The sequence below is a fragment of the Canis lupus genome, chromosome 7 (assembly GCF_048164855.1).
Source record: "Canis lupus baileyi chromosome 7, mCanLup2.hap1, whole genome shotgun sequence".
In the NCBI taxonomy this organism is placed as follows: Eukaryota; Metazoa; Chordata; class Mammalia; order Carnivora; family Canidae; genus Canis; species Canis lupus.
In genome coordinates this window covers 5,136,116-5,148,646 of record NC_132844.1, presented here as the reverse complement: position 1 = coordinate 5,148,646, position 12,531 = coordinate 5,136,116, and the positions used below count along the sequence as shown (strand labels likewise).

The 12,531-nt window shown below is 37.0% G+C and overlaps 1 protein-coding gene and 1 non-coding gene across 10 annotated transcripts in view; one reads left to right on the top strand and one right to left on the bottom strand.

The window, feature by feature from the left end:
• The window catches only part of CDK19 (cyclin dependent kinase 19), a 161,334-nt gene that overhangs the window by 130,430 nt on the left and 18,373 nt on the right, over window positions 1–12,531 (bottom strand). The gene's annotated exons all lie outside the window — the stretch shown is intronic.
• On the top strand, window positions 4,900–5,003 carry LOC140637491 (U6 spliceosomal RNA). Its single transcript, XR_012034591.1, has one exon. It is a non-coding gene; the product is annotated as a U6 spliceosomal RNA (small nuclear RNA).

Below are 12,531 nucleotides of genomic sequence, written 5' to 3'. Positions count from 1 at the left end.
ATTTCCTTCTATGTGACTATTTTAAAATTCAGAAAATTTTATCTGCATGAAAGTTCCTGTTTAATCGAATCTGAAAAAGCAAGAGAGATTAGATAGATTAGCATTAGTGACCTAAGTCTTTCTCACCCAGGAATGAAATGCCTTCGTTCCATAACCGTCCCATGAACCAGCCAATCTTTTAGCTAACTGGATTCTGAGGATCCTTCACTGTGTCCCAGAATTCAGGGTCTATGTTAACACTGCATTATGTGAAGATAACAATGAGCCAAAGTTTCACACCATGACCTCTACAGCCTTGTTTCCAATGGTGATAAAATATAGCAGAATCTGGTAAAAGCAAGATCCTACGCAGAGACCTAAACAGCCCTTAATTCAGAGTCAAGAAACCTCTGCCAATAACTGGCCCAAGTGACCCCCTCACCCCACACCAAACCCAGTTCCTCAGAACAAAAATTTAAAGATTACTACAAGAACTCTGTGAAATGTAAAAGCTATTTTACAGTTACACACCAAAACAGAAGCAACTTCTCAAAGAACACTGATACCCTTAACTAATTCAAGAGAACAACAATTAGTTAAGAGAAAAGGGAATGTACAATAGCTCTTTTCTATCAAAATAGAACTGCGTTCTTACTTTTACCCCAACCCCACCCCACCTTCTAGCCATCCTGAATTACTTGCTGTTGTGTTTCTTTTTATCATAATTTTATACATTTTGCTTCTTCTCTGTAGAATTGCAGAGATGTAACAATAATTTTGAGCCTGTTTCTAATAGTCAAACTGCCTCCCTCTGGTAGTTACCTTTGAGTCAGTAATCTAAAAGAATAAATAAACTCTTATTTATCTCATTTTGCACATGCTATTCCTAACTGTAGCCTACAGTCCCACAGCTATACCAACACACTAAATTATTTCCTTCTAATCAAGGAAACTGAGGTTTTTAAAAGGATAAAATATGATGATGCTTTGCTTCCACAGCCTAAGAGATGGTATGAGCAGAAGACAATGCAGAGTGCTAAATCTGGGAAGGGATGGAGAAGTAGAGAAAAATAAAGCAAGGACCCTGGATAAACTTGTAGCATAATTTTTCACAGACTACAAGAGCTTTATCTGAAGCATTATCTTCTTATCAAGTAAAAGCATAATAAAGTTAAATTTGAAAACAATGGGAATATCCATATTACTTTCCCTCCTTCTTTTAGCATGATAATTCAAAAGTTGGCCACTTTTTTAAAAGCACATAATTAGGTGGCACCTGGGGGGCTCAGTGGTTGAGCATCTGCCTTCGGCTCAGGGCGTGATCCCGGGGTCCTGAGATCAAATCCCGTATCAGGACCCTGCAGGAAACCTGCTTCTCCTTCTGCCTGTGTCTCTGTCTCTCTCTGTGTGTCTCTCATGAATAAATAAATAAAATCTTAAAAAAAAAAAAGCACATAATTGGCTTTACCTTCCTTCAGTTTCTTCTACCACATAACAAGGACCATCAATCAAATGGAAATTAGCGACTGTAAACTCTTCATTTGTTTATAAATTACACATAATTCTCTTTCAAATCAAATAAAATACAGAAAACCCAGACTTTTAAAAATATAAACCGAACACATTAAAAAAAAACCAAAATATTCCCTTCATTGGATTATGTAATTAGGTCAAATAAAAACAGCAAACAGCACTACCCAATACAGATTTCTACCTGAAGAATAAGAGAGGGAAAGAGGAACAGGGATAAAAGCAGTTCAATTGGTTACAAAGGTTGAAGAGCAAATCTAAGCATTTTCACAATTTTTGTGCTAGATTATGTAGCCTTGGTTCTATTAAAAAAGAAGAAAATTATAATGTTCTTAACCGTAATAATGGTATTACGGTTATGCAGGAGAATGCACTTATTTTTAGGAGATGCATATTAAAATATGGGGTAAAGTGCCATGATGATTGCAATTTAACCCTGTAGTTAAACACACTTAGAGAAAGTAAATATAGCAATCTGTTAGCTGTTTGATCTGGGGATGGCAAACTACAGCCCCAGCCAAATCCAGCTGTGCCTATTCTTATAAAGTTCTGTTGAACCTGCCATATCCACTCATTGACCTGTTGTCGATGGCTGCTTACTCACTACCACTACAGAATTGAGAACTTGTGACAGAGATTGTATGGCCTCCAAAATCTAAAACATTTACTAGGCCTTTATAGAAATACAGGAAATATCTGACCCTTTACAGAAAAAAATTTTGCTAACTCCTGGTCTAGACAGTGGATATATAGGTGATCATAATTAATTGGACTATGTCTTTAAACTTTCCTGTACATTTGAAATTTTTTATAATCAAAAGTTAGAAATACATACAATTTTATACATGAATCTTTTGATTTCTCAACAATACAGATGAATGCAGAAACAGAACAGAGCTTGGACACAATCATAATACTGATATGATACTGCAGAGAGTTATTATGCAGGTTTTAGTGCAAAAGGAACAACTTATTAAAACAGCAATTTGGTGATATCGATTTTCAAACACAGCTACCCTAGTAGGGATTTATCCTATAGACATACAAAAGGGTGAAAAAATGAATAGTAATAGCAGTGCTTGTTATCTGCCGGACTCTGTGGCAAGCTCTTCACGTCATGCAGTTCTCAAGACAACCCTGCGAGGTAAGCACTACCATTATCCCCACTTTAGAGGTGAGGAAACTAAGACATAATTAATCTGCCCAAGTCAAACAGCTAAAAAGAGGTATAGATGGGATTATGAATCCTGATAATAAAATTCCAAGCCCAATCTCAATTTCCATACACATTGCCTATTGAAAAAAGTACAAGGGAAATGAATGTGAAATACTTCAAAGATGAAAACCAACAGCCAATTCACAAATGAAGACACTCAACATCCCTGGTTATAAAATAGTAATAATGATGATGATGATTATGATGATGATGATGATAGTGGGGTACCTGGGTAGCTCAGTTGATTAAGCATCTGCTTTCGGCTCAGGTCATGGTACCAGGGTCCTGGGATTTAGTCCCAAGTTAGGCTCCCTGCTCAGCAGGGAGTCTGCTTCTCTCTCTACACACCCCACTCACTCGCTTTCTCACCCTCTCTCTCAAATAAAATCTTTAAAGATAAAGAAATAAAATGAACTCTTTAAAAAAAAAGATTAAAATTATATATGTAAAATGATCTTACTTTTGTAAATTGTTTTTGTAAAAGCAAATATGTGTTTGGATACACAGCACAAATGGACGAAAAGACACCAGAAAGGAAATGCACCAAAATATTAAGTAATTATCACTTGATAGTGGGATTTTGAGTGTTTCTTACTTTCTCACTTAGAGCTTTCCTTACTATCTAATTACTTTTGCAGAAAAACCATAATCAATTTTAAATATTTGCTTTTTACAGCTCAATAATCATTTTCTTATTAATAACATCTATAACCACTTCCTTGTTTATAATATGCAGTGTACACTTAATTAAGAAATTCAGAAGTGGGACACCTGGGTGGCTCAACGGTTGAGCTTCCATCTTCAGCTCAAGGCATGATCCCACGGTCCTGGTATCAAGTCCTGCATCAGGTTCCCCATGGGGAGCCTGCTTCTCCCTCTGCCTATGTCTCTGCCTCTGTGTGTATCTCATGAATAAATAAATAAAATCTAAAAACAAATAAAAAAAAATTTCAGAAGAAAAAAAAAGAAATTCAGAACAATCTGTTCCTAAGGACTTCATGACACCCTAGAAATAAAAAGATACTAAAGAACCAATGATCATCAAAATTTCATGTTAAAAAATTCATGGTAACAGGATTAACACATAATACTTACAGTATAAAACCATCATCTTCTTTAATCCTCACAACTCATAAGGAAAAGACACCATTCCCACCTTACAGATTTTTATTTTCAGACCCTAATCCTTTCTAGTTCCTCCCAAGGTATAAAAAAAACTTTTTATATACTTTTAGAATTCATCCGGCCCAAACAAGAACTAAAATCTCCTCCCAATCTCTCAGTTTATTACTTTTTTTTACCTCTATTCTATGTATTTACCACTCATCTTACTAAACTACAAATCACTTTTCTGTCTGGCTCACTCTTTGGCCTTCCAAATTCAGTTATCACGGGATTTCCCCATACTGGGAAGGTTTCCCAAGCACCCACACACTCTTGGGTCAGTTCGTTGTTCCTCCTAGCTACCCCAACAGCATTCTATGCATACCTATATACAATAATTCATAGCCCTGTACTGTAATCTATTTTATTTTTTCTCTAGATTATAAGGAAAAGAACTATGTCTTGTATTCTTACATTACTAATTCCTACATAGGGTTATTCAGTCAGTGTCAAATAAATGAGTGAATGGTACTACTAGTTATGCCATATATGTCTAATTCAGGCAAATACCCTAAAAGTCTTAAAAGGCTGGAGCCTTGTCACATGTCCCCTTTACTGAAGAAAAGAAAACACTCCCACACCTAAATGTAAGAGCTGAAACTACAAAACTTGTAGAAGAGAACTATGGAGTAAATCTTTGCAACTTTAGATCAAGCAGCAATTTCCTACTGTAAGAAACAACAACAAAAGACATAAATTGGACTCATCAAAAATTAAAAACTTTTATGCTTCAAAGGATACCACCAAGAAAGTGAAAAGGCGATCCACAAAATGAGAGAAAATATTTACAAATCATAAGTCACCTAAGAGCGCAGTATCCAGAATATATAAAGAACTCTTACAACCCAACAACAATAACAAAAAAGAATAAAACGAAAACTCAATGAAAATATGGGCAAAGGACTTGAATACACATTTCTCCAAAGAACATACACAAATGGCCAAAATGCACAGAAGAAGATGTTCAACATTTTAGTTATTAGGAAAATACAAATCAAAATCACAATGAAGTGCTTGCTTCAGCAACACATATACTAAAATTGGAACAATACAGAGATTAGCATGGCCCCTGCACAAGAATGACATGCAAATTTGTAAAGCATTCCATACTTTAAAAAAAAAAAAAAAAAAAACACCATAAGGAAATGTGAGTTCACACCAAGATAGCTAAAATCAAAAAGACAGACAAGGGGCACCAGAGTGGCTCAGTTGGTTAAGCATCCAACCCTTGATTTCAGCTCAGATCATGATCTCAGGGTCCTAAGACTGAGCCCCACATGGAGCTTTGTGCTCAGTGGGGAGTCTGCTGGAGATTTTCTCTTCCTCTCCCTCTACCCCTTGCCCACTCACACTCTTTTATGCTCAATGTCTGCCATTCTCTCTCTCTCTCTAATAATAATAAATGTTTTTTTAAAAATGAAAAAACAAGGGTAGCTGGCTGGCTCAGGCAGAAGAGCAGGCAACTCTTGATCTCAGGGTATGAATTTGAGCCCCACATTGGGTATAGAGGTTACTTTAATTAATAAATTTTAAAAAGGGGGAAGAGGCAACTGGGTGGCTCAGTCAGTTAAGCATCCAACTCCTGGCTTCAGCTCAGGTCATGATCTTAAGGTCGTGAGATCTAGCCCCACATCATGCTCTGTGCTCAGTGCAGAGTGTGCTTGAGTCTCTCTCTCTCCTTCTGCCCCTCCTCACTCTCTAAATAAATAAATCTTTTTGAATTAAATGAAAAATAAAAATAGATAAAATAAATGATGTGCAGTTGACCTTGAACACAAGCTTGAACGACATAAGTCCATTTATATACAGATTTGTTTCAATGAATAGCTGTATAGTACTGAAAATGTATTTTCTTTATGGTATTCTTTAATAATATCTTTTCTCTACCTTACTTTATTATAAGAATATTGTATATAAGACATACAAAATATGTGCTAATCAACCGTTTATGTTATGAGTACACCTACCGGTCAATAGTAGGCTATTAGTGGTTAATCTTGGAGGAATCAAAAGTTTTATGCGGATTTTCAACTGCATGAGGGTTTCAACTGCATAAATAGCACTGTTCAAGGGTCAACTATATTCATACATCATACAGCATGAACTTTGAAAATACTATGGTAAGTGCAAGAAGCCAGATACAAACCACATTTAGTAGGGTTTCATTTATACAAAACGTCCAGAATAGACAAACCCATAGAGACAGAAAGTAGAATAGTGTTGCCAGGAGCTGGGAGAATGGAGAAATAGGGAGAGACTGCTAATGGGTACAGGGTTTCTTTTGGAATGATGAAATATTCTAAAATTAGATAGTGGTAATGGTTACACAACTTTGTGAATATACTAAAACCACTAAATTGTTCCAAAAAAAAGCTTCTGCCAAGGTAGGCCTAAAAAATATTCCATGGATGAAAATGACAGTACTTATAAATCAATCAGTATCGTAGAAAGTTTATAGAAATTACATCTCAACAAATGATAATTGTCTTCATCAGTCTCTTCATTAAAGATTACAGATGTTCCATAGGCAAACAGTTCTTATTATTTTTATAATAATAAACACTGAAACATACCATGTGATCTTAAGGGAGGCATTAATATTTCTGGACTTCTTTTAAGGCAAGTGGTTTGAACAAGATCTAAGACTCCATGAAGTTCTAAAAGCTTATGTTGTGTTTTTATTGCTACCTATAAGTACATCCAGGAAGAAATTTTTTTCTTAAGGTTTTATTTATTTCGAGAGAGAACACACACACACCCACACACACACACACATACACCCACACATGAGAGCAGTAGGGGAGGAGAGGTAGAGGGAAAGAATCCCAAGCAGAGTCCATGCAGAGTGTGGAGCCAAAGCAGGATCCCACAACCCAGGGATCATGACCTGAGCTGAAAGTTCAAGTGTCAGTCACTCAACCAACTGAACCACCCAAGTGACCCAGGAAGAAATATTTTAAGCTTTTGATTAAATTATGTAAGTTCTCAAAACCTCTACTTTATTCAGATCAATATGGTAACACTAAGGAAATATCAGTTCACTTTAAAGCTTCCTGATGGTGATCTCCAACATTTTAAAGTCAAATAGTTAAGCACATTTTGATTTATGTATTCTCTTTTTGCTTTTTCCACTTTAGAAATTCCCTCTCAGGGGATCCCTGGGTGGCGCAGCGGTTTGGCGCCTGCCTTTGGCCCAGGGCGCGATCCTGGAGACCCGGGATCGAATCCCACGTCGGGCTCCCGGTGCATGGAGCCTGCTTCTCCCTCTGCCTGTGTCTCTGCCTCTCTCTCTCTCCCTCTCTGTGACTAACATAAATTAAATTAAAATAAATAAATAAATAAATAAATAAATAAATAAATAAATAAATAAATAAGAAATTCCCTCTCAGAAAACCCAAATTTTAACTAAATATCCATTGATCACAGTGCTGTTTGTAACAATAAAATGTTATAAACAACATAACCACCAGTCAACAAAATAAGTCAGTAAACAAACAATGGTACACCCATACAATAGAGTATGGTCCCTAAAAATAAAGACAGTGATTTTTCTGGGGAAGGAAGATGAGAAAGCAGACTCTTATCCATACCCTCAAGGATAACTGCATTTAATTAACAATATTATTGGTGGAAGGTTGTATATGTGAATGGTACAGATATTCTTTACAAGAAAACCACTGCTGGGGTGCCCGGGTGGCTCAGTCTTAACTGCCTTCAGCTCAGGTCATGATCCCAGGGTCCTGGGATTGAGCTTCAAGTCAGGCTCCCTGCTGAGCAGCTTCTCCCTTTCCCTCTGCTGCTCCCCCTACTTGTTCTCTCTCTCTCTCTCTCTAATTAATTAATTATTTTAAAAAATTTTTTTAATTAAAAAAAACACTGCTGGAAAAGAACATTAAATGAAATGGGAAAATATCCATTATATATATATTTTTTTTTAAATGGAAAATTCAGGTTACCAAAACTTGTATAGAATACAAACACATTCTTAAGAAAATAAAAGCATATATTGCCTAGGAAAATGTATACCATACCATTCATAGTGTTCACCTATGAATTATTTTACTTATTTTTGCTTATCTAAATTTTTTTCAGCTTTTAGACATAATTGACATGTAACACTGTATAGGTTTAAAATATGCAATGTGATGATTTCTGTACATATTGGGAAATGATTGCCATGGTAAAGTTAGTTAACACATCTATCATCTCATAGTTACAACTCGTGTGTGTGTGTGTGTGTGTGTGTGTGTGTGTGTGCTTATCTTCCTAATTTTTCTTAAACATTCTATTTCTAATAAAAAAAAAATTTTAATGTGGGGCACCTGAATGGCTCAGTCAGTTGAGCATCTGACTCTTGATTTCAGCTCAGGCCATGACCTCAGGGTTGTGGGATCAAGCCCTACATCAAGCTCAACACTCAGCATGGAGTCGGCTTGCCCTCTCCCTCTACCCCTCCTACTAGTGCTCTCTCTTTCAAATAAATAAAATCTTTAAAAAATAATAAAAATAAAAAATGTTAATTTAATATAAAATAAGGTTCTCCTCTTTCATCTGTTTTATTCTGAAGGCTTAAGGTATAATAGCCCATCACAGAACCCATTTTTCTTTCCCAGGATAGTTTCTTATAACAATTCATTGTAAATGGAGAAAAAATTCTAGCTTCCTACTGAACCTAACAAGATTAATCCTTATTCTAAAAACTAAGGTGACTATAATTTTTACTTAGTGCCTACCCTTATTTGCTAATTTAATCTTCAGGGAAATTTATCATGGAAACCCCCTTAATATATTTGGAAAATACAAAACCAATACTTTGCTGGGGAATTTTTTGTACATTATGATTTAATTACTCTTCCAACAACAGCATGAGATAGTAATTTATCATCCTACAAATTATAATAGGTGGGGAATTTAAGGTTCAGAGCTATTACTAAAATCCCAAAGCTAAAGAGTACTAGCTCAGATTTGAAGGGTTCCAGGTCCAAGGCTTCCTAACACGACAGTTGTGCTTTTCATTTATACGTATATTTATTGAGAATCAGCAGTAAAAACCTCTCCGGAGAAAGAACATTCAAGTAGTTCTTTAAGAAGGAATAAGCTTTATTTAAATCATTTGTACCCAAAAGTACTTTGTTTATTCAAATGCTTTTGTAATGGAAAATGTTTTTCTGATAAAAGTATTGAATTTATAACCCCAATAAAGAAAACAAAGAAGCTTAGTTAGTTGGCCTAGAGCAACCATCACATGTAAAGTTTAATATGACTATATTCTGTTCTCTTTTATACCAAATTTCTCTACTGTGTGTACCTACCATATGTATAAAAAGATAAGCATTCCCATAATGTCCTATGGCTCTACTTAAAAGCCCATCTTTATCCACCTAAATTTTAAGCCTTTTATGGACTTGAGGGTCTACAAAATTTGTTTTGGTTAATTATGGAAAATCTTATATAATATGGGAGACAGTGATGGTTCACAAATTGTATTTATTATTAAGCACATGAGTAATAGCTAAGCTTTGTTAAAAACAAGATTAACAGGCCCAAAATGGAATCACTTAAGCTAAGTCACGTATCACCCAACCTAGCTCTATCTCATTAGTTTAGGCTCTCCCAGAAATGGAAACTTAAGCAAATCAAGAATCTCCTTATCAGCACTAGTTGGAGATAATGTGCCTGATAGACCCCTGCCATGCCCTAACGGAAAGTAGCCTGGCCAAAACCAATCCGCTCTTTCGTCTACTGTAACTTTCTTGTTCCCTCTCCATTCAACCTTTAAGTCTTTCATTTTGTACAGCTCCCTAGACCTCCTTTCTACCCACTGGACTAGATGCAGCCCCATTCGTGAGTGGTTGAATAGAGCCTATAGGATCTTCAAAATTTATTTAGTTGAATTTTGTTTTCTTAACAGCTTAAAATTCATTCAAATGTTTCTTTCTCTTTCACCACCTCAAAGGGAACTCTGTTCCACAATGTGTCACAGATTATTATTAACTAGGTTCCCAAAAGCCATTCACAGTCTGCTTTTCCTTTGCCTTCCTCTATGCCAGAGAAGGCACTTGCTTACCACTTAGTTGGCACAGCCCTTTTTGACTTTCAGCCTTTACCTCTTCCTCTGCTTCCTGCCTCAAACCTGGAATCAATACCTGAAGATGCAATAATCATCTGACCATGTATACAAAAACCACAAAACAGAGGGAAGGAGGTGGATCTCTGGTAATATTTCTTGTCTAGCTATACCAGCACAGCACTCTCCAACTCTGGACTTTTTGATACAAGAGGAAAATAAACCCCTTACTTGTTTAAGTCCATTATTGATTGGTTTTTCTGTTACATGAAATTACAATGACACAAAAACACACCGTAGCATGTGTTCTTTCCAGAATTTAAAGGACAGCTAGATCTGCTCCTCTTTCCAGTAGTTGTTTTTTTAATGCTTTTAACAATTTATTTATTTATTTTTTAAGATTTTATTCAATCATTCAGTAAAGAGAGAGAGGGAGGTCACAAGCCGGGGGAGCAACAGAGGGAGAGAGAGAAGCTGAGCAGGGAGCCCAAAGTGGGGCTCAACCACAGGACCTGGGGATCATGACCTGAGCCAAAGGCAGGGACTTAACGAACTGAGCCACCAGGCACCCCACTTTTGACAGGCGCTCCACTTTTGACAATTTCTATATGTAAAACACAACATGTAATTTTCTTCAACACACAAGTAGGAAAAATGTGGATGCTAAGATTACATAAATACACAGTTTTCCGATGAAAAAAATGCTTCTTTTTCATAAGCCAGAAACACTTATTAACTATAAACTGGGCGAACACTGTGACACAGATAGAATTATCTCAACTATGAGCTACAATACCTAAGAAGCTGATGAGAGCTGTAAACTATAAAGCTCACCAGACTTTTATCTGAGCTTCAGGAAAAGTACAGAGAAAATAGCTTTAATTCCTATCAGGCTAAGACAGAAATAATTACACCTGTCAAATTGTGATAAAGGACATTCAAAGCATGAAAGTATTTGAGCTGGGTGGGATGGTGAAGTAGAAGGACTCTAAGCTCCCCTAGTCTCACAGATACAACTAGATAACACTGACATCAGTTTAAACAGCCCAGAAAACAGAACAACTAAAGTTAGGGAGTTTGGCAGAACAAACTCCACAACTAAAGTTAAGGAAGAGGCCACATCAAAGAACATAAGAAGGACAAAGACAGTCTGGGAGCAAACAAACCTTGGTCATCTTTGGTGAGAAGGGAGCTGGTGGGCATGGAGAAGGGCAAAAAACAGACTTTCACACTAATGACGATGACAAATCCCCATATTTGCCTCTGAAAGCAAGAGGGGCCAAAATTTATTAGTTCTTACAACCAGAAGAACTTAAAGCCTGGAATTTTAAAATCTGTGGACTCCACTTGGCAGAGCCTGAAGGATATTAGGAAGCAGAGTCTCCACCCATAAAGAGCAAACAACTCATGCAGATAAAGTATAGAACCGGCAATTTGAAAACTTTCAGGGGCAGACAGGAGACACAGTGATTTTCTCATCTCATAACATGGCCTGGAGAGATAGGGATCACAGGGAGTCCCCTACAGGGACAAAGGAGCTGGCAGGTGTCATTACTCTCCCTCACCCCCTAGCATAAAAAGCCAGGCGTGGGAACCAGCATAATAAATTCACTGCTTTACTTGCTTACACCAAGTGCTGGTCCCCTACACTTTAGCAGATCCACCCTTTTCAGACAGGCTCCCCTTACTCCTAGTGCTGTGGGCCCCTTCCCCAGAAAACCAGCACAAATTCTGCCAACACCATCCTCCTGACCACCGCCCATTGTGGGACCTCAGTTCTGGTGGGGGCAGGTATCCTCTTACCAGTACACTACCACATACCTTGTTAAAACGTGCCCCACTCATGCTGGGGCAAACACTGCCCTCAATAAACAAAGAGAGTCTCTGCAGACAACTGAACTGAAGGAAAAAGAGTCCAAGACTCAAGAGCAAAGCACATGCAACACATATAGGACACACTCCCTGAAGCACCAGGCCCTGGGGAACAGGGGACAATGCACTACAGGGTACTATAGGACCTCTTCTTCATAAGGCTATTATTGTTAAAAGCAAGAAAAGTAGGTAACTTTCCTAACACGGAGAAACAGGCACAGAAAGTCAGACAAAATGAGGAGACAGAAAAATATGTCCCAAATGAAAGAACCAAACCAAACCACAAGAGACTAAAGTAACAGATGTAGTAATATGTCTGATAGAAAATTTAAAGTAACAATCATACACACTGGACCTGTGTGTGTAGAGTGGAGGACATCAGTAAGATCCTTTTACAGAGATAAAAAAGAACCAATCACAGAGAAGAACACAATAAATGAATTTAAAAATGCACTTGAGGGAATAGCAGGCTAGATGAACCAGAGGAACAAATTAACAACCTGGAAGACAGAGTAATGGAAAGTAAACACGCTGAACAAAGGACAAGAAAGAAAATTATGCAAATTAATAACAGTCTTAAGGAACTCAGTGACTCCATCAAACATAACATTTGCATTATTGGAATCTCAGAAGAAAAGGAAAAGGGGGCAGAAAATTTATTTGAAGAAATAATAGCTCAAAACTTCCCTAAGAAAGAAACGAT